Raw genomic sequence first — 24,737 nt, forward strand, 5'->3', positions numbered from 1 at the left:
ACTCGGGACCTTTGCCTTTCACGGGCAGGTGCTCTACCATCTGAGCTACCGAAGCACGACTCACGCCCCGTACTCACTGCTTTACTTCTGCCAGTATCTCGTCTCCTACCTACCAAACTTTACAGAAGCTCTCCTGCGAACCTTGCAGAACTGCCAGGAAGTTTCTTATCAGCGCACACTCCGCTGCAGAGTGAAGATCTCATTCTGGAAACATCCCCCAGGCTGTGGCTAAGCCATGTCTCCGCAGTATCCTTTCTTTCAGGAGTGCTAGTTCTGCAAGGTTCGCAGGAGAGCTTCTGTAAAGTTAGGAAGGTAGGAGACGAGATACTGGCAGAAGTAAAGCTGTGAGTACCGGGCGTGATTCGTGCTTCGGTAGCTCAGACGGTAGAGCACCTGCCCGCGAAAGGCAAAGATCCCGAGTTCGAGTATCGGTCGGGCACACGATTTTAATCTGCCAGGAAGTGTCAAAATATTATTAGTTTAAGATACGATGTGAACGAAGAAACGGTATATATTACAGTATGAAATGTCATAACGAAATAAGCAAATAAAGAAAAGCGGGCCCCAACCCAGGATCGAACCCTCGACCTCGTGCATGTTAACCTTTAACTATTTTTTCTTCTTTTTATAGTTCGTTTCAACTGCTCGGGGCGAACGTCACAAGACACCCGTTTCAGTTCATCGTTGATCCATTAACTCAGTTTTTTATTACAGAGAGCAGCTAACCCTCTGACCGAACACGCTGAGCTACCGTGCCGGCGGAATGTGTGCCTCGACTGGGACTCGATCCCGAGAACTCAATCGACTGCACCAACTGTACAGCAGAACTGGTGTGAGATGGCAGGGGTAGTTATTATACATGTGATTACAGTGTTGCCAGATTGCCACTCTTTAACGTCCTTTTTCTGCCGGGTGTACTCGCCGGACGAAATTTTGTGACATAATTTTTTAATTTTTTTATTGCTAGAATGTGAGGAGTCGCACTCCGAAGTCCGAGTGCGCGAATTTCGCTTCACCCTGTAGAAACGCTTACAAGTTTTTGTTAGGTTAAAGGCCCTTGACTTTACCCATGTTCGTGTGTAACAATCTGTGTGCTCCCGTGTAGGGAATTTTAGTAATTATGTATGGTTCGGTGTATAGTAGTTGCCACTTATAATTCAATTTACCGATTTTTGTGGATTTGGGATGTGTAATAAGTAACACCTTTTGCCCTATATAAAAGTGTGTGGAACGTTTCAGCTTTCTCTCATAAATTCCTTTCCTGTATTTAGCCCAGGTTTCAAGGTTGAATACTGCTTGTCGTATTTTACCTCCTGTGATAATTCCTGTATCGGTATCTTGGGCAAAGGTTTCTCCCACTCGTCTCACACTGTATGTCCGGTTGATGTATGAGGAAGGTTGTTAACAACTTGTAAGAAGAAAGTGACATATTCAATCCTCTTGGTATGTTTACGAGGTATATAGGTTCTTACGAACCTGCTGAATCCTTAAAAATCCTTTCAATGGGAGGTGCTCCAGGATGAAAATGGGATAGAAAAATATAATTATAATTGAACTGGCTGTAACGTTCTGTACAGCATAGAATTTATTGTAGTATTTGGTGAAAATATCATACAAACCTACCATACACTTTACACCATCCTTACCTCTGGGATAGGGTCCAGGCACATCCAAAGATACCTTTTCTAGAGGCTCTTTAGCAACAATGAGATGTAGTTCAATCTGTTTCGAGATGTCTGAATGTTTTGTTTTCTGACAGAGAATACACTTTCTTAGCACCTGTAGTACTCATTGTCTAAGGGTGGAGAAATAACAAAGTTTATCTATTTTGTCAGTGCACTTTTCAGTGCCCTAATGGCTCCTAGTATTGTGTGCTGTACAGTATAAAATCATCCACATATTCCTCCGGCAAACATACACGCCATTGTTCGTATTTGGGATGGTTCCTATGGAACAGAACACATTTGTGAATACTGAAAGATGTTTTTAACTTTTCATGAACGTTTTGCATAAGTTTCGCTCTTACCTTCCAACAGCGTGTGTCTTATTGCTCTAATTGCTCCATGTGTTTACACATGTGGACGTAGTATGGTCAGAGAGTTTTGTCTTCCAACAACATAGCTCTATTTCACTTTCGTTCTCTAAAAGATCGTTAAATTTTTCTAAGCCTTGTGGTAATTAAGAAAGAGCTTCAGTTATTATGTTCTGATTTCGTTTTATGTAAACTATTTCAAAATCGAATTCTTGAAGATCCATACACCATCTGGCTATCCTTTGGTGTAGCAATTTACAAATTAACAAAAACGATAGGGACTGGTGGTAACAGTATACTATTGTGTGTTTACCCCAAGGAAATATTCAAACTTTTTAAAAGACCAAATTACACCTAAACTGAATATGAACGTCCAGCTTTGGATAAGGTGCGGCAGGAGAAGCTAATTACGTTAGGGTGTATGAGAATTTAATTAACTGGTATTTCTAAAACTGCGCTTGATTTGATATTTATTTCTATGTTTTGTACAATCTGCAAAGGAAGTAAACTTGGTATCTGACAATGTTACTAATGAACGGTCATTAATTCAGGCAATATCATATCGACATAAACATATCAAATTGGGCACAGAACACAAGACTAAATCTCAGCCCATATTTACCCAAGCAGTACTTGTTGGTTACTCTAAGCTCATTAGCCCAGAACATCGGGAATCCGTACGATCTCAAATCCCAAATGGAACAAATATCAACTTCTCCCCTTCAGTAAAGAGTATGGGAGTAATAATAGATGAAAATCTAAATTGGAGAGAGCACGTAATTGCAGTGTGCAAAAAAGTATCAGCATCCCTTCATGCCCGACAAAAATATTTAAAACTCTTCCCTTTAGATATGAAAAAGAAATTAGTACAAACGCCTACACTCCCAGTCATTGACTGCAGCGTTATTATCTACAAGGTCTCACTCAGAAAAATTCTCGACGTCTGGAAATGGTCATGAATGCCTGCGTCCAATATATCTGTGGCGTTCGACTTTTTGATCACACTTCACTAGCATATGCACAACTGTCCTGGCTGCCTGCAGAAAAACGCAGAGATATCCATACACCCTGTCCCGTGTACTGTCTTACAGATGTACTCTGTCCCTCATATCTGTCCTCGTCCTTGACGCTCAAGTCTGAACAACATGACAGAAACACACGTTCCCATCATACTAAAATCCTGCCTGCTCCTCTACAACGCTCAGTCATCTTCCCGAAGTCCTTTGTAGTAGCAGGAACCCGACTCTCGTTCCATTAGAGAACTTGAAAGCATGTCCGGCTTCAAAAAGCAGTTAATGACGTAACTACTTAAGCAACAGTAATAAATTCTTCTGTACATGAATGCCATTCATCACATCACTTCAGGCTTTCCTGCTAGATCTTCCTCAATCCCAGTTATTTTCTTAACTGATGCGGCCTTCTTAAATCTCCCTTTCCCAAAATTCGCTACACCATTAAACATCTACTTTATACACCAATATATCAAAACCTCTTTAAGGAAACCACAAATCAATGAGTCTAAGTTTTCAAAATAATTTATGTGTCAAAACTGCCACATTACGTCTGCCTGAAAACCAATTCTCATTGAATGGACTGTGCTTGCATGATTAACATTCCACAGCCAAATAATTTACCTTCCATTATTTGACAAGAAACCTAACCATTCTAATCAATGCAGTTTTCATTATGAGAACATCAACGCCGGAACACTAATTATGGGCTTGTATCTTCGAATATTCATTGTTATTGTGTACTATTGGCTTTTAAAAAGCATCTTTAACCGTAAAATATGTAATTTATATTTTATTTTAAGTGTATTTTTCTTTTTAAAAATTTAGATTCTTTCACTACGTCTGGTCGGCAGTTAAAAATGTCTCTTAATACATAACTGGCACGCTCGGTAAACGCTACTTTCCAAACATTTGAACACGTATTGCTTTATAGTTAATGTGTAACAGGTAAACACGGAGATAATATCAACTGGCGTGATTAATTACTGAAACAATACGGCTGCTCGCCAGAGTAAATTGCTAAATAAATCATTGCGGGGTAACATGATGCGCCAGTCGTTAATCGAAAGTTTAATCAGGCCTTCTATGTTCTCTGTAGCGTAAAACGTAATGTACTTTGCCGGATCAATGAGATTAAATTTAAGGAATGGGTATAACGTCAATAGCCGTTAATTTTCTTTGTCTGCTTGCAATGGCAAAATTTATCGGTCATCGAGTCGACGCTGCTGGCAGGTCAAACGGTAAGGTTTGGGGGGGAGGGGGGGGGGGGAAGGTGATATGTTGTCACGATTTAGCTTCTGCCACGACTGCGGAAATAATGTTAGCGAGCTGTGGAAATAGGTAAGTAGGTTTTACAGACAAAAGACTTGTCATTTAACTAAACATTAATGACGACTTCTCAAATGCTGAATATACCGTTATAAGTGAGTGATTTACGCGTTATCTCCATTTACGTGATACATAATGTTTCGTCCGTCTCACACTGATCAGTCAGAGAACAGTGTTGGGAACGGATGCATCACCAGTGTTAGAATCTAGTGGCGGCTTAGGCAGGGATGCAATAGATAGATGTCATTGTGGCTGATCCTGCAGCTTAATCACGATACATCGCATAACCAGCGTAGTGCCATGCGCATTTACAGATGTCATGCAAATGGGAGCATATTGTCCATGTAGCGTGATACGAAGCATACCTCATGCACAAGGTACCGGAAACTAGTTCAGAATTTGATAAGCGGAAGTACATAATGTGCTGGAGTACCCCGTTATAAACGCAAAATTCCCAAGATTGGCAAACTTTTACGGAAGTTCGAGATACAGCGCGTACTTGAATGCGAGATGCTTTCAATAATTTCCACAACGAAATTCTGTCTACAAATCTAGCAGAAAACCCAAAGAGATTCTGGTCGTACAAAAGCACACCTGTGGCAAGAAACCATCAATACCTTCACTGCGCGATAACAACGGTGAAGTCATTGATTACAGTGCCACTAGGGCATAGTTATTGAACACGGTTTTCCGAAACTCCTTCACCATAAAAGACGAAGTAAACATTCCTGAATTCCAATCAAGAACAACTGCCAAGATGAGTAACATAGAAGTAGACATCGTCGGAGTAACGAAGCAGCTTAATAGAGGCAAGGCCTCCGCTCCATATTGTATAATAGTTCTCGTGAAACGCAACTAATTCTTTATACTTATGAAGCAATGTTATCGACAGGGGATATCAAATTGATTGCATACTTTTAGATTCCCAGAAAGCTTTCGACACCGTTCCTCACAAGCGTCTTCTAACCAAACTGCCTGCCTACGGAGTATTGCCTCATTTGTGCCACTGGATTAGTGATATCTTGTCAGAAAGGTCACAGTTCGTGGTAATAGACGGAAAGTCATCGAGTAACACAGAAGTAATATCCGGCGTTCCCCAAGGAAGTGTTATAGGCCCTCTTTTGTTCCCGATTTATATTAACGACACAAAAGACAATCTGAGTACCCGTCTAAGATTGTTTGCAGATGATGTGGTCATTTACCGTCATTTAAAGTCATCAGGTGATCAAAACGACTTGCAAAATGATTTAGATAAGATATTTGTGTGGTGCGAAAAGTGGCAGTTGACCCTGATTAAGGAGAAGTGTGATGTTATTCACATGAGTACTAAAAGAAGTCAGCTAAATTTCGATTACGCGATAAGTCACACAAATCTGAAGGCTGTACATTCAAGTAAATACTTAGGGATTACAATTACAAATAACCTAAATTGGAACGATTACATAGATCGAATTGTGGGTAGAATAAACCAAAGTCTGCGATTCATTCGCAGAACACTGACAAGGTGCAACAGGTCTACTAAAGAGACTGCTTACACCACGCTTGTCGGCACTATTCTAGAGTATTGCTGTGCAGTGTGGGATCCGCATCAGGTGGGACTGACGGATGACTTCGAAAAAGTACAAAGCAGGGAAGTTCGTTTTGTTTTATCGCGAAATAGGGGATATAGTGTCACAGACATAATAAGTGAATTGGAGTGGCAATCATTAAAACAAAGGCGTTTCTTGTTTCGACGGGATCTTCTCATGATATTTCAATCAGCAGTTTTCTCTTCCGATTGCGAAAACATTCTGTTGGCACCCATCTACACAGGGAGAAATGATCATCACGATAAAATAAGAGAAATCAGAGCTCGTACAGAAAAATTTAAGTGCTCGTTTTTCTCACGTGCCGTTCGAGAGTGGAACGGTAGAGAGGCAGCTTGAAGGTGGTTCACTGAACACTCTGCCAGGCACTTTATTGTGGATAGCAGAGTAATTACGTAGATACAGATGTATAAACCAGTCTCTAAAATTCCTGGAGGTGCTCCGTATGTAAAATGAAGTAAAAATTTTACACTAAGACTGAAGCAACTTTCTTCCAGCGGTTCCAGTTGTATTCAATAAGGAACGACTTCTAGCTTAGGGCCGTCGCATTGTGTTGATCACTGACTTCACGAATACAGAAAGCTCTGTATTCCTGACAATATTGACAATGTAAGTAACTGGTTCTATTATTTTCATCCCAGTAGTCAGCTATCTATAAAAAATTGAAAACAATATCTAACTGGAAGCAAGTATCGTTTTTTGCCGCTCCATTACTTGTCTTAGGCCTCAAATGGTTGTTTGAATTTTAGTTTCGGGAGTGGCAAGTTATTGGATTGACAGACGTCTGAAATTAAGTGTACCATGTTTTCTATAATTCACTTAAGGCAAATGCGAAGAACGTAATTCTAAAATGCGTCTGCTGACAATCGACGTAATACAATGTTCCTTCAGACGAGCATGCACTTCTGCACAGACGGTGAGGTTATTAGGGATTAGTCATATACTACACTTGGGAAATGATATGAAAGGAAATCGACTTTATTTTCCTTTTGAGAATCTGGCTTGCTTTTAATATTACGAAATTTTATCCGTAATTTGCTACAGATCAAGCCGATTTCTTTCCATATAATTTCTCGAGCGTCGTATATGCCTAATCTCTAATGTCGTCGTAGTCGTGAGTTCAAACCTTAAATATTTGTAACTGCTTCCCAAATTTGGACGAATTTATCCTCATTAAAAACTATGTAGGGTATCTGCCTATCTTCTGTTTTCAATGACGTCCAATAAATCGTACATCCTTATAAGCAAACGGAAAAGAAAGTAGATACACAAGGGAGACTTGACATTTTATTCCCAGTGACCGATCTTCCAATATTCGTAACGTGATCAGCTTAGCGACAGAAAGGTTGTGTTGACTTTTTTCAACGTAGACTTTCTAGCGGAAGCCACTCGGTAGTGAGTAGGCCACGTAGACCTGCTGCATTGTAACGACTGTTGAGTACTACATCTCACCCGTTGTTCCATATAACTCAGGACATTTCATAATGGAGCAATATCGGGTGATTAAGAGGGCAGTTTAGGTGTGGAGCCCTGTGGACACAGCTTATGACACCCTGTAGTATGAAAATTTACACAGCATACTCGTTACAAAGCTACACAAGGACAGGCAATATTTGCGCACCGAGATAATTAAAACAAATATACTGGCTCCCGTCCTTGGTAACCTGAGCGAGCGAGCTAAAAGCGTAGTTCGAAAATACCTTGAAAACATCGCAGAACCTCCTGACACATACCCCGTTAAATCTTGGTCCATCTGTGCACTAAACGCGTACCACCATTTGAAAAGACATAAAATTCCGACTGGGCCTACAAAAAGTTACGAGATTAATTTTATTCCTGGTGTACATACGACAATTGCAACTAACGGATGTGCATTCGGCCAGTCAGCTGTGATCACGTAAAGGTAAGGTGTGGACATGCAGCTGTTGCGCCTCGGCGTTTTTGTGTCCGAATTTCAGTGGAGCAACGAACTGAACAGCTTTAAATCAACTTTTCAAGGCCTACTCCGGAATGCTTCAAGAGGAAAGCGTATGCGAAAAATAGAGAAAATCCTTGACTCCAGAACTGAAATAAAGAAGCATAGACGCCTGACGATGTTTGACACAAATAAAGATGCAAACCATTTTTCTGGAAGAAATCATCGTGGATGGCGAGACCTCTTGTTGTCAGCACGAACCTGCCACAAAACGAAAAAATGCAAAATGGGACGGTTCTCCAAGACATAATAACGTGCGTATCTGCAACGTCCGAAAGAAAGACTGTTCTGACAGTTTCACACGCTTGTGAACATTCCGTGCGTTGTGTTGTGCTGGAAGGTGACTAAGTAAACACCTGAGATATTAAAACCACCATTTTTAACAATACAGTCACGAAACCTTTGGAGTAATTGTCATTGTTTGCTTTCCGTTCGTGATGTTCGCTCGGATAATAGTTGGGACGAATCCTACATTTCCCACCGTATTTGAATTCCTTTGCCAGTGATTAAGCGTGACCATTTTTTCCCGACCCCGTCGGTTAGAATGTTTCTACGGTCACTGTTCTTTCAATGTTTCACAGGACTTCGAGTTGTACGTCTTACCACTTGCACATCAACGTATCAGGTGACAACGTCCTCATTAGGCTGATAGGAACGTGGAATCCCTCCTTTCTGCCACACACCGAAAGAGGTGGCACAGTGATTAGCACGGTGGACTCGTATTCGGGAGGACGACGGCTGAAACAGGAGTCCGATCATCGAGATTTAAGTTTTCCACGATTTCCCAAAATCGCTCGAAGCAAATACCGGAGTGCTCTGAAAGGACACTGCTGATTTCTCTCCCCGTCCTTGACTGAATGCAAGCTTGTGCTTGACATCGATGTCGACGGGGCGTTAAATCCCACCCTTGTTCCTTCTGCCACCCAGTCCCCGCGTCGATCCAACTTACTGCATTGATTTGACGTTACCTGCTGGCACTTACACCTGCTATTATTTGCTTCAACTGTAGACGGTAACATGAACATCTTGAAACGTCCCCTTAGAACAATTTATACACGACTGTGCTTAACATGACACACAATAATTTTAGCGCAACGCAATCTGACTATCAAAAATCCCTGCAAAAGAATGGCCCTGAGTAACATTACACTATACCTTTCACAAATAACTTACCTCACAAAAATCTTCATTACTGGAACTACTGCAATACAGCGAGCGCCACTACTGCCAGCTAAATAAAAGATTCAAACTACAGAAGGCACTAACTACTGATAGGGATAGTTAGCAAATGAAAGATATTAATAGAGAACAAACAATGTATTTACCTTAATATTCATAATTGACATCCAGTATTACAAATTATCAAAACTCCGCCATCTCTCTCCCCACATCCACCACTGCTGGCGGCTCACCTCCAAGTGCCCAACGCTACGCGCTGTTCACATCCAGCTGTAGCAGTTCATGACAACAATGGCAGACAACAATGCAAACTAGCCACATACTGCACACAGCACAGCCAGTGATTTTCATATAGAGCGCTACGTGGCATTACCCATATAAAAATCTAAACAGCCTACTTACATAGCCCCCATGCTCCCCACAAAAAATTTTACAAAATATTTTTGGGCAGTGGCCAATAAAGATTTGATAAAATTTTTCATAATTACAATAACAAAGATATCAAATGCACACACTTATTGATACAATGTTGGTCAACAGCTAAAATTTTTTACAGTCAATGAAGACAGTCCTGATCATTCATCATAAGAGTAAACCTGCAGTTTGTTTGCTCAAAGTCTGAGCAGTAGAATACAATGCACACAGAAGTAGTGGATTTCCATGCAGTCTTGAAGAAGTAGTATTGTCCTTCCAACAGTAAGACAGTGCTGACTCTTGACATGCTGACAGGTAATGGGCCACAACAGAGCAAACCCACAGCAGAGTCAGTCGACGTTTCGAAGAATATTGGTAGGTAGGTCATCACAGAGTAGACCCACTGTAGTCCTGGTAGAGATTGTGGTATTGGTGGACCACCAGAGGTGCAGACCCACTGTTGTCCTTGTAGAAATTGTGGACAGGCCCACTGTAGTCCTGGTAGAGAGTATGGTATTGGTGGGCCACCAGAGGTGCAGACCCACTGTAGTCCTTGTAGAGATGGCCAGCAGCCATCTGTTGCGACTGTGCAGGTGCACAATCACCATTGAAGAGTCTTGTGGATAATAGAGCAAGTCCATAACCACCACTTGTGCACTCACAAAGTTTTTGGAATTGTCCTTAGAACCAGCAATGCTGTTATCCAGTCCCTTGCTGAATTATTAACACACGTGCAAACACTAACAGTCCCTACTTCTCACATATTGTCCATATACTATGACCAACAGAAACGTGTGCAGTGAAATGGAACTTACAAGTTACTTGATGAACTGCTGTCAATTACAATTTTATAACATAACAATACGATTACAAAGGTACAAAATACATCATTAAAAACATAACAATACAGATAACATTTGTAGTACAGGCTTTACAACAGAATAGAAATAAACATATACATCAGTGTTACAGGAATGATGACATGAGTACAAAAATAAAAGATCAGAATCACTTTTAAAACGTCAACTTCACACATGAGCATTAAAACAAAACAGAATACATAATGTCTAAACATCTTTACAAAGAAAGTACCATATTATTAATGCAAAATATATTTGAGGATAACAGTATTCCTCATCATAGTGAATGTAGCTTAATATTAACAGAAGAAAAAATTCTATGAAACTACACAGAGACAGGAAGAAAACAAATACACAAGGGTACACAAACACATAGTGGGATAACACAAAAGGAAAGGACAGGGTTTGTTTTACTGCAGTATTTTGCATGGAGACCTCCCTTCGTTCATCATTATTCCCAAAAGTCCTATCTAAGCCTGCTTTCTGTATTCTGTTCACCTCCTCTGTCAAAAATAGCTTTTCTCCACTGTACAGTATCCTTTTTTTTTTTTTTTTTTTTTGTCCAAACCATTTTCTTATAGCTTCTTAATGCATTATGCATTTCGTCCAATTCATCATAGTTAGTTTCTTATATAGTCTACCCCCTCTTAAGCTAACTTAAATCTACTGAGCTCAGATATATATACCAAGGGACGAGGCAATGCAGCATCACATAACACAGTTAATATAAACAGCAATGAAAAAAAACGCAGATTTGCGAAGCAAGCAGCATTAAGAAATTAGCAAAAGTCAAATTCAATAACACTATGCCTGGCAAACAGCAGCAACTTATACCTAAACATGACATAGCGCAAGCAGAAAAAATATTACAGTAAAGACAACAATGCAGAAAAGGGAAATGTCTATTCACATCTTAATATCTATGTAATTAAAGTGGTCATCTTAATGTCTATGTAATTAAAGTGGTGCACCACAACAACTTATTGTAAAAAAATATTACCATGTACTTGAAAAGAAAATTATGTGTTACTGTTACTAGTTCCTTCTTATTGTTCTTTCCTTTCCAAGTGCTCCTTTTTTAAAGAATGTGGATCATAAAATAATTATTTAATAGATCTGTTGACAGAAAGAGTTCACATTAGCAAATGCATCTAAGTTTATTTTATAAAACTAATGCTGCAACACAGCTGGAAACCAGATATTAAATGAAATAAGCAACTATGAAAAGCAAAGCATAAAAATATCATTCAATAGTCATGTGACATTTCATAAGTCAGTAGCTCTCAACTCTCGTACAAAGACACTTGTCATAATCAGGTCTGCAGATGTAAAAATATTTCTTGTCATTTTATTAGGCATTTCAGTAAATATCATAAATTACGAGCTCCACAGTATGCTTTCAACAAGGAGATGTCAGTAGCGCGGACAATGGCCTTCCCTTTCTTTTTTTTTTCTACCTGTGCTTCTGACGAGGCACTCACACTAATGGCTTGTTCTCCAGGTGTTTGACACAGCTGTGTCCCGACGACGCACGTGCAGGTGGTCAATTAACTTTCTTACGGAAATATTTACGACAGCAGTTCCCGCTACAGTGACAGTCTCATATAAAAATATTTCACAGGTCAAGAATGTGCGTTGCAAATGTGTAGAAACAAAATCCTATGAATATAACCGTGTTCAAAAAATTTTCGCCGGCATTGTGATACATTCACGCATTTACACACCTTTCATAACTCTTAAAGTACGATTCTTGGTTTCCAACATCCTTTTCATAAATCAGAGTCCCTAACCACTACTCCTTACCTTATTCGTCAACACTTCTTCAATATTTCATCATAACATATGTAGCATAATCAAATAACTCATATAGCATTAGCTTATTGATCATAAACATACCTCAGCAGCATAATACACATCGTCGTCGTAATAGTAACATCATAACACCTCAGTCAAATCTCAAAAACGTCGTAGCTTTCTGCAATAATTTCAGAATCTAAAGAAAATTCTCTGCTCATTTCAGTAGTGTCATCTACCTCAAACGTTCTTTAAAAATCATGATCCCATACCAAATACATCATTCAAAGCTCTCATAGTATCACGATGGTTCCGAAAAAATATGAAGAGTTCACACAGTACAGACAAAATACAATTTCGTAAGTGTGAAGTTATCCAACTCTGTAATTGTGTAAACATGTGTCACTGACGTAGTAAAAAGATGTTTGTTTCTCTGTTAAATGATCAGATAGCTGTGTAATTTATGTGTTAGAGAAATATGGTACCGATGTGTTAAATTGTATAAGCAAATACCATATTAGCTAGGGCTCCTTGTGCTTGCCAAACACATGGTACACAAAGTAGGCGTGTACCCCCCTGAGGTTTATTGTAATTATACCCTCAGGTGTTACAGATTACAGCAATGGAATGAAATGTATCACAAAAAACTTTCTGTGTAATTCAAAACTCTTTAAAAATAAATGTTTTAAGTACAAAATTAATCACTCAAATACGTGTCCTGTAGCGCTAAATATGCGTCTTGCTGTTAGATAATCTCTGGGAAGTGTCGTAGTTATTGTCCTCCGAAAGCTAAGTTCTGCAGAAGTCAATGTACTTACCTCATGATACACAAAAGTGAAATGCTTTGCGTATAGATAACTTAGTTATTACGCTTATTGCCGTGATGAGGAAAGTACTGTGCTGTAACGTATTGTTGTCCTACGGAAAAGGCTGTCTCCTTGTAGCAATACCACAAAAGTTACTACTAAAACATGTTTTGCTTTCCATAAGGATTCAGAAAAAACTGTGCAGATATAAAACAGATACACCGCAAAAGCAACATTGTAAATTGTCACTCATTAGTAACGTCGTGATATAATCGTGTAGGTGTCACACAAACCAACCACTGTGTCATCTGGCATTTCACAGAAAGCACCTCAAATCCAGAATCCACTCGTAAGCAAACCAAAATGTTGCATGTTAACAGTTTCTTAAGTCTGACAAAGCATACTAGAAATGTGAAGTGAAAAGTTTTATGGCAAAGACAAAGTTAAAAGCAGATTATCTTTCAATAAATGGTTTTACATGAGAAATGTGGTGTAAACCTTTTGCTCTTCTCAGTACGCAGAGTTTCAAATTGAATGCAATTATCATGCGGTATTCGTCCGTAAAGAATACGGGAATTTTGCTCAAGGTTAGCGTCAATGTCATTTTTCTCGGAGCCAGCCGGCGCACGCAGCTGCCTGCGGTGCGAGTCATTGTCTGTTTCTTTGTTGGCGCGCGCCGTTACTGGGATTAGGAGGCCTAACTTCCACAAATTCGCCTTGCCGAGAAGGCCCGGCTCTGTTTAAAACTCGCCAGTTCTGATGCAGTTCAGGTCTGTCGTTACGATCATATCGTCTGTCGTCATGTCGGTAGTTTACATAGTTTCTTGTTTGTCGGTCATGTGGTAGAGAATTTCTCCCGGAATCGTAACTGCGTGCTGAACTGTTGCGTCTGAAGTTATTCTGTCTCCCTTGATAATAATTATTTTGGTTCCCATATTGTCTGTTTCTCTGATTGTCTCTGTGATAGTCATTACTGCGGAGAGGTGATCTTTCCCTGTAATTATTACTACTCTGCCAACGGTTGTCATACGGGTGGTGTCTATTTTGGTCACGATTTGTGTGGTGAGAATAGCCTTGTCGCGTCCAGTTATCGTTTCTGTCGTCACGGAATTGTGACGGATGTGACCTGTAGTGATTGTTTTCCTGTTTTCGCATCCCGCGACTGTCTGTGTCAATTTCTAATTCTTGTAACAGTCCCTGAAAAGCTTCAATGTCGTCTTTGCAACGTCCTGCTAAAATAATATGTCGTAAATGTTCAGGCAGTTTGATTAAGCAAATGCGGATGAGTTCTGAGGGGCTGTATGGGTTTGACAGGTACTGATTCTTGTGCAACATGTCTTCAAAATATTTGACAAGACTGGAAAATTCAGATTGTTCAAAGTGTTTCATCATCATGATGCTATGTTTTACGCGATCTTGTGTAGCTTGTGACCAATATGCTGAGAGGAACACATGGTAAAATTCTCCTTCACTGTGACAATCGTGAATGACAGATCGCATTCTTACAGCTGGTTCATTCTCCAAGTAGCCACACATAAATTCTAATCTGTGTTCTAATGACCAGTTGGGAGGAAAACAATGAGAGAATTGATGGAGCCACGCTTGTGGATGAATGTCATTGGCAGAATTCTTGAATGTTTTGAATTTACGTGTAGTAATGAACAGCTTATAGTCAAAGTCATCGTGTCGGCGAGTAGCATATCGGTCATTGTTACGTCGTGCCGGCGGTTCCATCTCAAAATTCGGTGTACCTTGCCAATTTCTTTCATAATTACCGAAATGCCCTGTGTTATTATTTTGTGGCTTTTCCGTATTTCTAAGTTCCTCTTCCCGTGTTGGAGCGCGAGTGTCCTCTGAAATATGTAATTCTTGTATCACCTGTGTCAACTGATCTTGTACTTCCCGGATTTCTCTTTTGTACTGTGTATTGATTTGATTTTGATTTTGTCTGAATTTTCTAATTTGTTCATACTCTTCTGTGTCAGTGAAGGCTACGGGTCTTGTGTCATTCAGATCATCATCTACCTTTGTAGATAAGTTAGTGACCTGATCCGAAAGTTCAGCTACTTTCTCCGATAGTGGACACATTTCCTCAGTGTGTTTTTCTGAACCAAGTTTCAGAGTGTCCATTTGTGTTGAAATCGAATCTACTGTGTTCTTTAAGTTTTCCTGAGTTTTTGCCAGTTGCGTAACCGAATCGGTAGATGCAACTGAGTCAATTTTAGCCCACAAGGTCTCATGATTTTCATGAACAATGGTTTGCAGCTCTTTTATGGCTGCTTCGTGATTCTGTAATGCATTTTCATGCCGCGAAAAAATAGGCTGAAAATGCTCACAAATTTGTGTTTTTACGTCATTACAGACCTTTTGACATTTCGATTCAATGTTATGTAACTCAGCAGTTAAATCTTCACGTGTTTGTTCGAGAGTTTGTTCCAATGAGTCTAACTTTTGAAGATTTTGTTCCATCGTGTCTAACTTTTTAAGATTTTGTTCCACTGCGTCTAACTGTTGCTGTGTTTGTCTCTGGTGTTGTTCCATTGTGTCTAACTTCTGAAGCTTTTCTCCCATTTGTTGCATTAATTGTAATAACAATGCAGTGGTGTCTGAAACATTTTCCTCAGTGCTTTTCGGCAGTGAATTTGCACCGGCAACATTCACATTTTGACAAGCTGAAAATGTGTCTTGACTTACTTGAGAAAACGGTGAGGACGCAAAACCTGAATCTACAGTATTTGCAAAATTGTGTCCTATCATTTCGGATTCCTGAGGCGAGCTGTTGCCGACCGATCGATCGATAATGCTTCCCTGTTCACTACCTGTTTCACTGCCTACGCCATTGTTTGACGCCCGCTCCATTTCCCTATGCACAGTTACCAAATTACTACTTTGAACATTAGTAAATTCATTACTCGGCGGCGCTGATAAGCTACGCTCGTCGTCACTATTATTTCTCAATTTAGCTTGGAGCCTAGTGTTACGTTTTTCACACGCCATTATTGTCACAATATTTCACACGATAACACAGAAAAGCACAATTTGAATAGCAAAAATAAGAGAACACATTAACATAGCACTGAAAATAATATCTAGTTAATTGCAAGCGTAGCTGCGAAATACTTGGTGCAAATCTATATGCATGCCACAACTGTTTTACTGTACAACAATGAAAGACTGCAACTACCAAGGAGATTCTCTCTACAATTACGCGCTAAAGCTACACTAAATACACAAACTACAAGAAAAAATCAGAAGATTCCAGTGAGGTATCCTAGGCTAAGGGTCGACATATGAAACGTCCCCTTAGAACAATTTATACACGACTGTGCTTAACCTGACACACAATAATTTTAGCGCAACGCAATCTGACTATCAAAAATCCCTGAAAAAGAATGGCCCTGAGTAACATTACACTATACCTTTCACAAATAACTTACCTCACAAAAATCTTCATTACTGGAACTACTGCAATACAGCGAGCGCCACTACTGCCAGCTAAATAAAAGATTCAAACTACAGAAGGCACTAACTACTGATAGGGATAGTTAGCAAATGAAAGATATTAATAGAGAACAAACAATGTATTTACCTTAATATTCATAATTGACATCCAGTATTACAAATTATCAAAACTCCGCCATCTCTCTCCCCACATCCACCACTGCTGGCGGCTCACCTCCAAGTGCCCAACGCTACACGCTGTTCACATCCAGCTGTAGCAGTTCATGACAACAATGGCAGACAACAATGCAAACTAGCCACATACTGCACACAGCACAGCCAGTGATTTTCATATAGAGCGCTACGTGGCATTACCCATATAAAAATCTAAACAGCCTACTTACAATCTGACGGCTGAAAATGAGAACATTGGTTGCTTGGATTCTGTCAGCTTCTGTTGTAGCGTACCACTCGAGCGTCGGTATTACTTTTGCTGTCAGATGTAGAGCATATACATATAACGAAGGAAATGTGTGTACTCTGTGATGCAACCGGACTCACCTCAATATTGCCCTAAAATCCTTACTTTATCATAGGAGTTGTTTTGTGGCCTGAGAAACAAGTGAGGAACTGGACTGATTTCGGCGATACGACAAGATTTAGTGCACTGCAAGCGATGTGTGATTAAGTTCATAGTCATGATAAAGCACAAATTTTCATTGACGAATCGTTCCATAAATAAACCTCCTGTAACGATACTTCTGGTGACAGCGACACATAAAGGGGGAAAGCTATGATGTAGTTTGCGAGTATAATTTCTAGGTTTTAATTTCATTGTAAGGAAACTATATCTGCGAACGATTTTAAATTTTTTTGAGAAATGAAATCTGCTGTTTCTTCTTAGGACGAGGTCCTTACCCATCACACTACCGCTGTACACCCACCGCTCCTATTGTGTATATTAAATGCATGGGGAGTAGTAGTAGCATTCGCCAGCAACTTGTGCATCAACAGAGTTATTATTTAGACTGAAAGTTTAGTTCATATTCTTTAGGAAAAAAATCTCTGTCATAAATTCGCTTTAGGTATATGAGAAACGAAGTACAGTACTGGGCTGAATATAATATATTCTGCTGCACAAGTTGTTCTGAAGAATTCAATTTCAGGTACAGCGATGTCGTCGTAACACGTCATGCGAAAGTCATAAAAACGTGAGGTGTCGGTTGAGCTCTTTAGTATACCCCTAAGATACTGGAAGTCCGATCGCCAGGGAGAGGGAGGGAGAGAGAGAGAGAGAGAGAGAGAGAGAGAGAGAGAGACAGAGAGAGAGAGAGAGAGAGAGAGAGGAAAATCAACCGTGATAATCAACGGGTATGCGAGGGCACGCTACCAGCGCATTGGTCAGTTACAAGGCAACAATTTAAGCAAGTTTCGTGCTCAAATAGTAAAGAAAATTCCGTTTAGTGTGTGACAGGGACACCTCAGAAAACCAATATGGCCGCATGCGATCCACAGTGTGGGTCTAATTGAACCTCTAATGGCTAAACGATGTAAGACAAGACCCGCTGCTTCACTGGCGTCTAATTTCATCGTAATTTTAACGATGAAGGGGAAAACGCTACGGATAAAAAAAGTTAACGAAAATTTTCCCACTAGCTGGTGCTGTAGCGTAAATGGGTTCGGCTACAAATAGCACATTAATCTTAATACGACATATCTGGTGTGAGCTGTACACGAAGCCAACCGTACTGTACATTATGCATAACCAAAAAAGTTTGGCATTTAATTGTTGTTGAGCTGTTAGTTACATATGCTCATCCTCCTCTGCATGGCCGTACATCCCCTGAACGGGAAATAACACTTTTAATAGTCCCGAGGCGAAAAACCGCATAAAAAGCAAAAACGATATCGGGTATTAAACGTATTGAGACTGAGACTAGACATGTTCAATTTGCTGTCCACGGTTTCCTGGCACAAGTTGAAGTGATAGGCAGCATATTCCGGAACAGAACGGAGGATCTCAGAGGTCACGTTCAGTAACTGTAGAGCTATGTGTGCCTTCAATTCAGTTACTTTTGTAATCGATACAGTGAACACAGAATCTAAATACCAGCTGATCTGTATGCCAGGCTGTAGCGGATTAGCGTCTGATATTTCCAGCAGTTCTAAGATGCCTATACTGCAGCTGCTTTACTATGTAGTGTCTGAAAGAGCACAATCTTGCATATCAAATAGCCTAACCACACATCTGCACAATTCAAATGTTGAAATGATGTTTATGCACAAAGGACTCTCATAGCATTTAGAAGTGACGATGCAGATAACGGGAAACGCCGGACCGATCTCCTCTAAAAACTACACTACAGGCAATGACATGCTACAGACGCAAAATTTAACCTACAGGAAGAAGATGCTGTGATATGCAAATGATCAGCTTTTCAGAGCATTCACACAAGGTTGGCGGCGTTTGCGACACCTACAACGTGCTGACATGAGGAAAGTTTCCAACCGATTTCTCATACACAAACAGCAGTTGACCGGCGTTGCCTGGAGAAACGTTGTTGTGATGTTTTGTGTAAGGAGGAGAAATGCGTACCATCACGTTTCCGACTTCGATAAAGATCGGATTGTAGCCTATCGCGATTGCGGTTTGTCTTTTCGCGACACTGCTGCTCGCGTTGGTCGAGATCCAATGACTGTTAGCAGAATATGGAATCGGTGGGTTCAGGAGGGTAATACGGAACGGCATGCTGGATCCCAACGCCCTCGTATCACTTGCAGTCGAGATGACAGGCATCTTATCCGCATGGCTATAACGGATCGTGTAGCCACTTCTCGATCCCTGAGTCAACAGACGCGTACGTTTGCAAGACAACAACCATCTCCACGAACAGTTCGATGACGTTTGCAGCAGCATGGACTATCAGCTCGGAGACCATGGCTGCGGTTACCCTTGACGCTGCATCAGAGACAGGAGCGCCTGCGATAGTGTACTCAACGACGAACCTGGGTGCACGAATGGCAAAACGTCATTTTTTCGGATGAATCCTGGTTCTCTCTACAGCGTCATGATGGTCGCATCCGTGTTTGGCGGCATCGCGGTGAACGCACATTGGAAGCGTGTATTCGTCATCGCCATTCTGGCGTGTCACCCGGAGTGATGGTATGGATTGCCATCGGTTACACGTCTCGGTCACCTCTCGTTCGCATTGACGGCACTTTGAACAGTGGACGTTACATTTCAGATGTGTTACGACCCGTGGCTCTACCCTTCATTCGATCCCTGCGAAACCCTACATATGAACAGGGTAATGCACGACCGCATGTTGCAGGCACTGTACCGGCCTTTCTGGATACAGAAAATGTTCGACTGCTGTCCTGGCCAGCAAATTCTCTAGATCTCTCACCAACTGAAAACGTCTGGTCAATGGTGGCCGGGCAACTGGCTCGTCACAATACGCCAGTGATTACTCTTGATGAGCTGTGGTATGGTGTTGAAGCTGCATGGGCAACTGTACCTGTACACGCCATTCAAGCTGTGTTTGACTCAATGCCCAGGCGTATCAAGGCCGTTATTACGGCCAGAGGTGGTTGTTCTTGGTACTGATTTCTCAAGATCTATGCACCCAAATTGCGTGAAAATGTAATCACATGTCAGTTGTAGTATGATATATTTGTCCAATGAATACCCGTTTATCATCTGCGTTTCTTCTTGGTGTAGCAATTTTAATGGCCAGTAGCGTATATCCCTACGATAAATGATGCCATCACCCCCGTTCCACACTGTAAGGTTTCTGGAACGATACAGTAGCAGTTAATCTGTTGAGTGGATTTTCAGTCTCTCAAAATCTTGCAATTTTATGTACTGACATGTCTTTGGGGATAGAGACCTCGTATGTCCACAGAATGTCCCACGTCCATTCATTGTCGACTTTCAGGGAACCCAAAAAATTCTATAAGAAACGTTTATCTTACCAACAGGACATCGTGAAGCAACTGCATAACGTGGATAATTTTGTAAGCGTGGCAATGCAGGATGATTTGTATGCACTGTGCCTACAGCCATGTCCGAAAAACCGGCAATTTCCAATGCTTAGACACCACCACTTGACGCCTCCTGCAATGATGTTGCCACATCTTCTGCTGATGTCGGTTTGTTTCCTTCCTCTGATACACTGTACTCCAAAAGAACTTATATTTTATAACTTCGTAATAATTTTCTCTAGACACACTTCGGGCCTACGGTTTTTTTCGTACTCTTAAGTGTCGACAAATTCGGCAGAGCTACAGGTGCACAGTCACAATTCTTGTAAGACGGCTTTACGAGCTGGTCACAATCCAGCATTCAGACAGCCGACCTAGAGAGGTGGCGCAGTGGGTAATAGAGATGGGCAAAACTGTTCTTTTCAGAGATTGGATCAGAACTGTTCACTCCCTGAAATGAATTAGCTCTTTTTCATGACTCACCACTCATTTACAATATAAAATAAATGGAAGGCACATTGCCCTTTAAACTTGGTTTATTCCAGTACTATACCTGTATTTTGATCTTATTTGATCCTATTTTGAAGTAACACAGATAATGAGTAAGAATTTTGTATTGTTTATTGAAATTTCCACGATATGACAAAGTTTTTGATTATTGATTTATTTTGCACTATCGTGGTTTTTTGGGTGATCGGAAAATGTTGTAACTTGAGATTTACATTAACAATATATTTGGCTATAACGTATTAAAATTGCATTAACCTCATACAAATACATCGCAAGCCATATATTTTTAAAGTGAACGTTTCCTTTCGAAGACGCCCAAAATTGCAAAATCCGTACCAGAATAAGAAAAAAAAATATAAATTTGACTGTAAAACGAAAGTGCTGCATATAGCCTAACGCAGAATAAAACAAGGAAAATATTGGTGTATCACATTTTGCGATACGTTTATCGGTTCGCTCGTAATTAAAGCGTAAATTCGAGTGTCTATAATAAAAATCCTATAGTAAGAGGAGTCATCAGGAACCTAATCTAATCATTTTAAACAAATAAAAATAAAATAAAAACAATTGATGTATACATAACATAATAATGTAATATACATAGCGGCATTACTACGAAGAACAATATCCAGTGGGGACGAACTCCGATGCAGAGGCGCTGAGTCGAGCAGGTCGAGCCGCGAGCTGTATTACTGCGTGAGCTGAGACCGCAGTGACACCTGAGTCGCTTTGCTCGACGCTCTGGCTAGAGTCGAGACGGTGGGGCGAGCATTGAGCGGGCGAGTTCCGAGGGAGGGGGTAGCGGTGAACTCACCCGCTCCGAGACAAATAGTTCGTTCCCTTGCGAGCGGGTTTTTGCAAGTAGTTCCTATGTTATCCGCTAGGTGGCTCTTTGTCCTGTTGCTCGCATCAACTGCCCAGAGGGCAGGACGTGCGACTGAAACAATCGCCGACAGAGTGCGATGCGAAGTTACGCTGCGCCAGACACTGCGCGGCAGACGACGCACAGAGACGCCACGGCATATGTGAAATACAAAATCCAATGGGGCACTGCACAATGCAGGCAGCCAAGGTAGAAGCAGGGCAGAGGCTGGCGCTGGCTGTGTTGTGTGGCGTGCAGTGTGCTCTGACCAGCAGAGGCGCTGCTGATATGCTCCATCTCTCTCTCTCTCTCTCTCTCTCTCTCTCTCTGCCGTGGGAAACGTTTGGAGCTACCGTTCTTTTTTTCTGAATCACTGATTGTTCACTCCTTTGAAAGATTGAACTCTATGAATTAGTTCAAGAGCGGATCCCCCATCTCTAGTGGGTAGCACACTGGACTCGCATTAGGGAGGACGACGGTTCAATCCCGTGCACGGCCATCCTGATTTAGATTTTCCGTGATTTCACTAAATCACTCCAGGCAAATGCAGGAATGGTTCCTTTGAAAGGGCACGGCCGACTTCCTTACATAATCCTATGAGACCGATGACCTCGCTGTCAGGTCTCCTCCCTCAAACAACGCATGCAGACAGCCGTGTCTAACGTCTAAGATGCAAGCTATGGAACATCCATGAACCAAATGTCTTATTTCGCATATTCTAATACTTACAGTGGCATCTGGCGGTAGAATTTTCCTTCTTTTTTTTCGTTCTCATAACGTTTCCCCCTTCTTCGATAGTATTCACTTCAAATTTGTCGTTACTGTGAGCAAAGATTCTTTTTCAAAATCCATTTTGATACTTTAACATTAATTACACTCACACTTTGTATTGACTACATATCCTTGCGTAAATCATTGATTTACGTCCTTCACTTCTTTAGTTGCTATGTCTGATTTGTTTTCGTAATTACTGATTTGTTCCTCAGTTAAAATTATCAATCTCTTTTCGGATTTCTTAATCCTTTACCCCATCTTTTCGTCTAAATTGACCATCGTCTCATTACAACTTTGTACTGAGAAAAGCTGCTCTAACCTCTTCTAACACTCCGACTGTATCAATAGCTGAGATATCCGGCAAACCGAGCTGGTTCTCAAATCCGCTGTTACGAGAAACTGCCAGCCAGTCACCGAACGGTAGCGCGCGATAAGGAAGTACCCATCACGGCGCAGAGAGAATGCAGAAAAATAAGCATGAACACCGGAAGAATTGCCAAAGTGAATGGTGAGGCTACTAGCTGACTGCAAACGTTAAAACTGTGCAGTTAACCGTGACAGAAGCTATCTGACCTCTCGCCCCCACTCGATTCGGTCACTGCATCGACAGGTCGTTCTCATCACTTCCCTGTGGTGTCAGTGTGGGAGACGGTAGCAGTAACTGTTGGAAATTCTGAATCCATTTCACCCCCTCTACTGAGTTCTGATATTGAGACATCCTTCTGTGTGAGGCCTCGGCAGCATTCGTAGAGTCATCCTTCTCTCGGAAGCGAGTCTCTTGTCTTGTATTACTTGTCAGTAAGTATCACCTAACTTTACTCGTTCTAAGCTGCCTTTTTCTGCCTGTGTAAATATCTTGCCAGCCAACTGTAGCAAAAATTGAAGCTCCGACTAATCGTAAGTTTGTAAATGAGAGTAATAAACTCATACTCTCATCGATTTTTTCTTGGTTATCCAACTTTGGTATGGTGTGGGGAGGAAGCCAGAAAATATCTCTGACTCTATGACAGGTTTCCAAAACTGAGCAACTGTAGTTCTTGCAACTAAGCACATGCAAGGTAGTGTGCCTTCCAGAGAAATAATTTTTGTGAGCCATTCACAATCACTGTTACGAGTACATTAAACGAACATTCTTTCTTAGGCGTGACCTCAGACAAATTACCTGTCCTATGCCCACTACAATTTGGCAGCTACAACTGGCTTTGGATGTTATCTTTCCGTAAGGACCTCCTCTGCCATCTAACACAGCAGAACGTTATAACACATAGACCTCCCAAAGTCACCTACTGCGCTTAGATGGGATGTAGAGAATTCTGTGTCCCCTGTCGGCTTCGAAGTACAGCTTTGAGATCGGAATACATTTTTGGCAATTTCTGGTCCTTTTATGTAAGTTTCCACGTGGTGCAAGCTAGCTAGAACGAGCTCTTCAAGACTGGAGTAGAAAACTTACCCCACTCACTGCAGTAAAATGGAAGGAAGAGAATAAGTAATTAGTTGTGAATTCATTGGAAGTAATGAATATTGTCTGCAATTATCACGCGGCGTTAAGGATGTCAAATACACTGGCTGTTGGGACGAGCAGCAAAAATCGTATCATAATACACTGAAACGTCAAAGAAACTGGTATAGGCAAGCGTCTTCAAATACAGAGATATGTAAACATAAAGAATGAGGAGCTGAGGTAGGCAACGCCTATATGGGACACCAAGTGTCTGGCGCAATTGATAGATCAGTTACTGCCCCTACAATGACAGGTTGAGTTGTAACGCGGTGTCATAGTCGGCGCACGAACGATGGGTCAAGCATATCCGAAGTAGAGATGAAGTGGGGACTCCCCGTACGAGTATTTCACGAGTGCACCGTGATTGTAAGCACGTAAAACATCATATCTCCAACATCGCTGCTGCCGGAAAAAGATCCAGCAAGAAGGGGACCAACGACGACCGAAGGGAATCGTTCAGGGTGACAGACGTGCAACGCTTCCGCAAATTGCTGCAGATATCAATGCTGGCCCATCACCAAGTGTCAGCTTACCAATCATTCAACGAAACATCATCGATATGGATTTTTGGAGCTGAAGGCCCACTCGTGTACCCTTGAAAACTGCACTACATAAAGCTTTACGCCTCGCCTGGGGCGGTCAACACCGACATTGAACTGTTGATGACTGGAAACATGTTG

The sequence above is a fragment of the Schistocerca cancellata genome, chromosome 6 (assembly GCF_023864275.1).
Source record: "Schistocerca cancellata isolate TAMUIC-IGC-003103 chromosome 6, iqSchCanc2.1, whole genome shotgun sequence".
Taxonomy (NCBI): domain Eukaryota; kingdom Metazoa; phylum Arthropoda; class Insecta; order Orthoptera; family Acrididae; genus Schistocerca; species Schistocerca cancellata.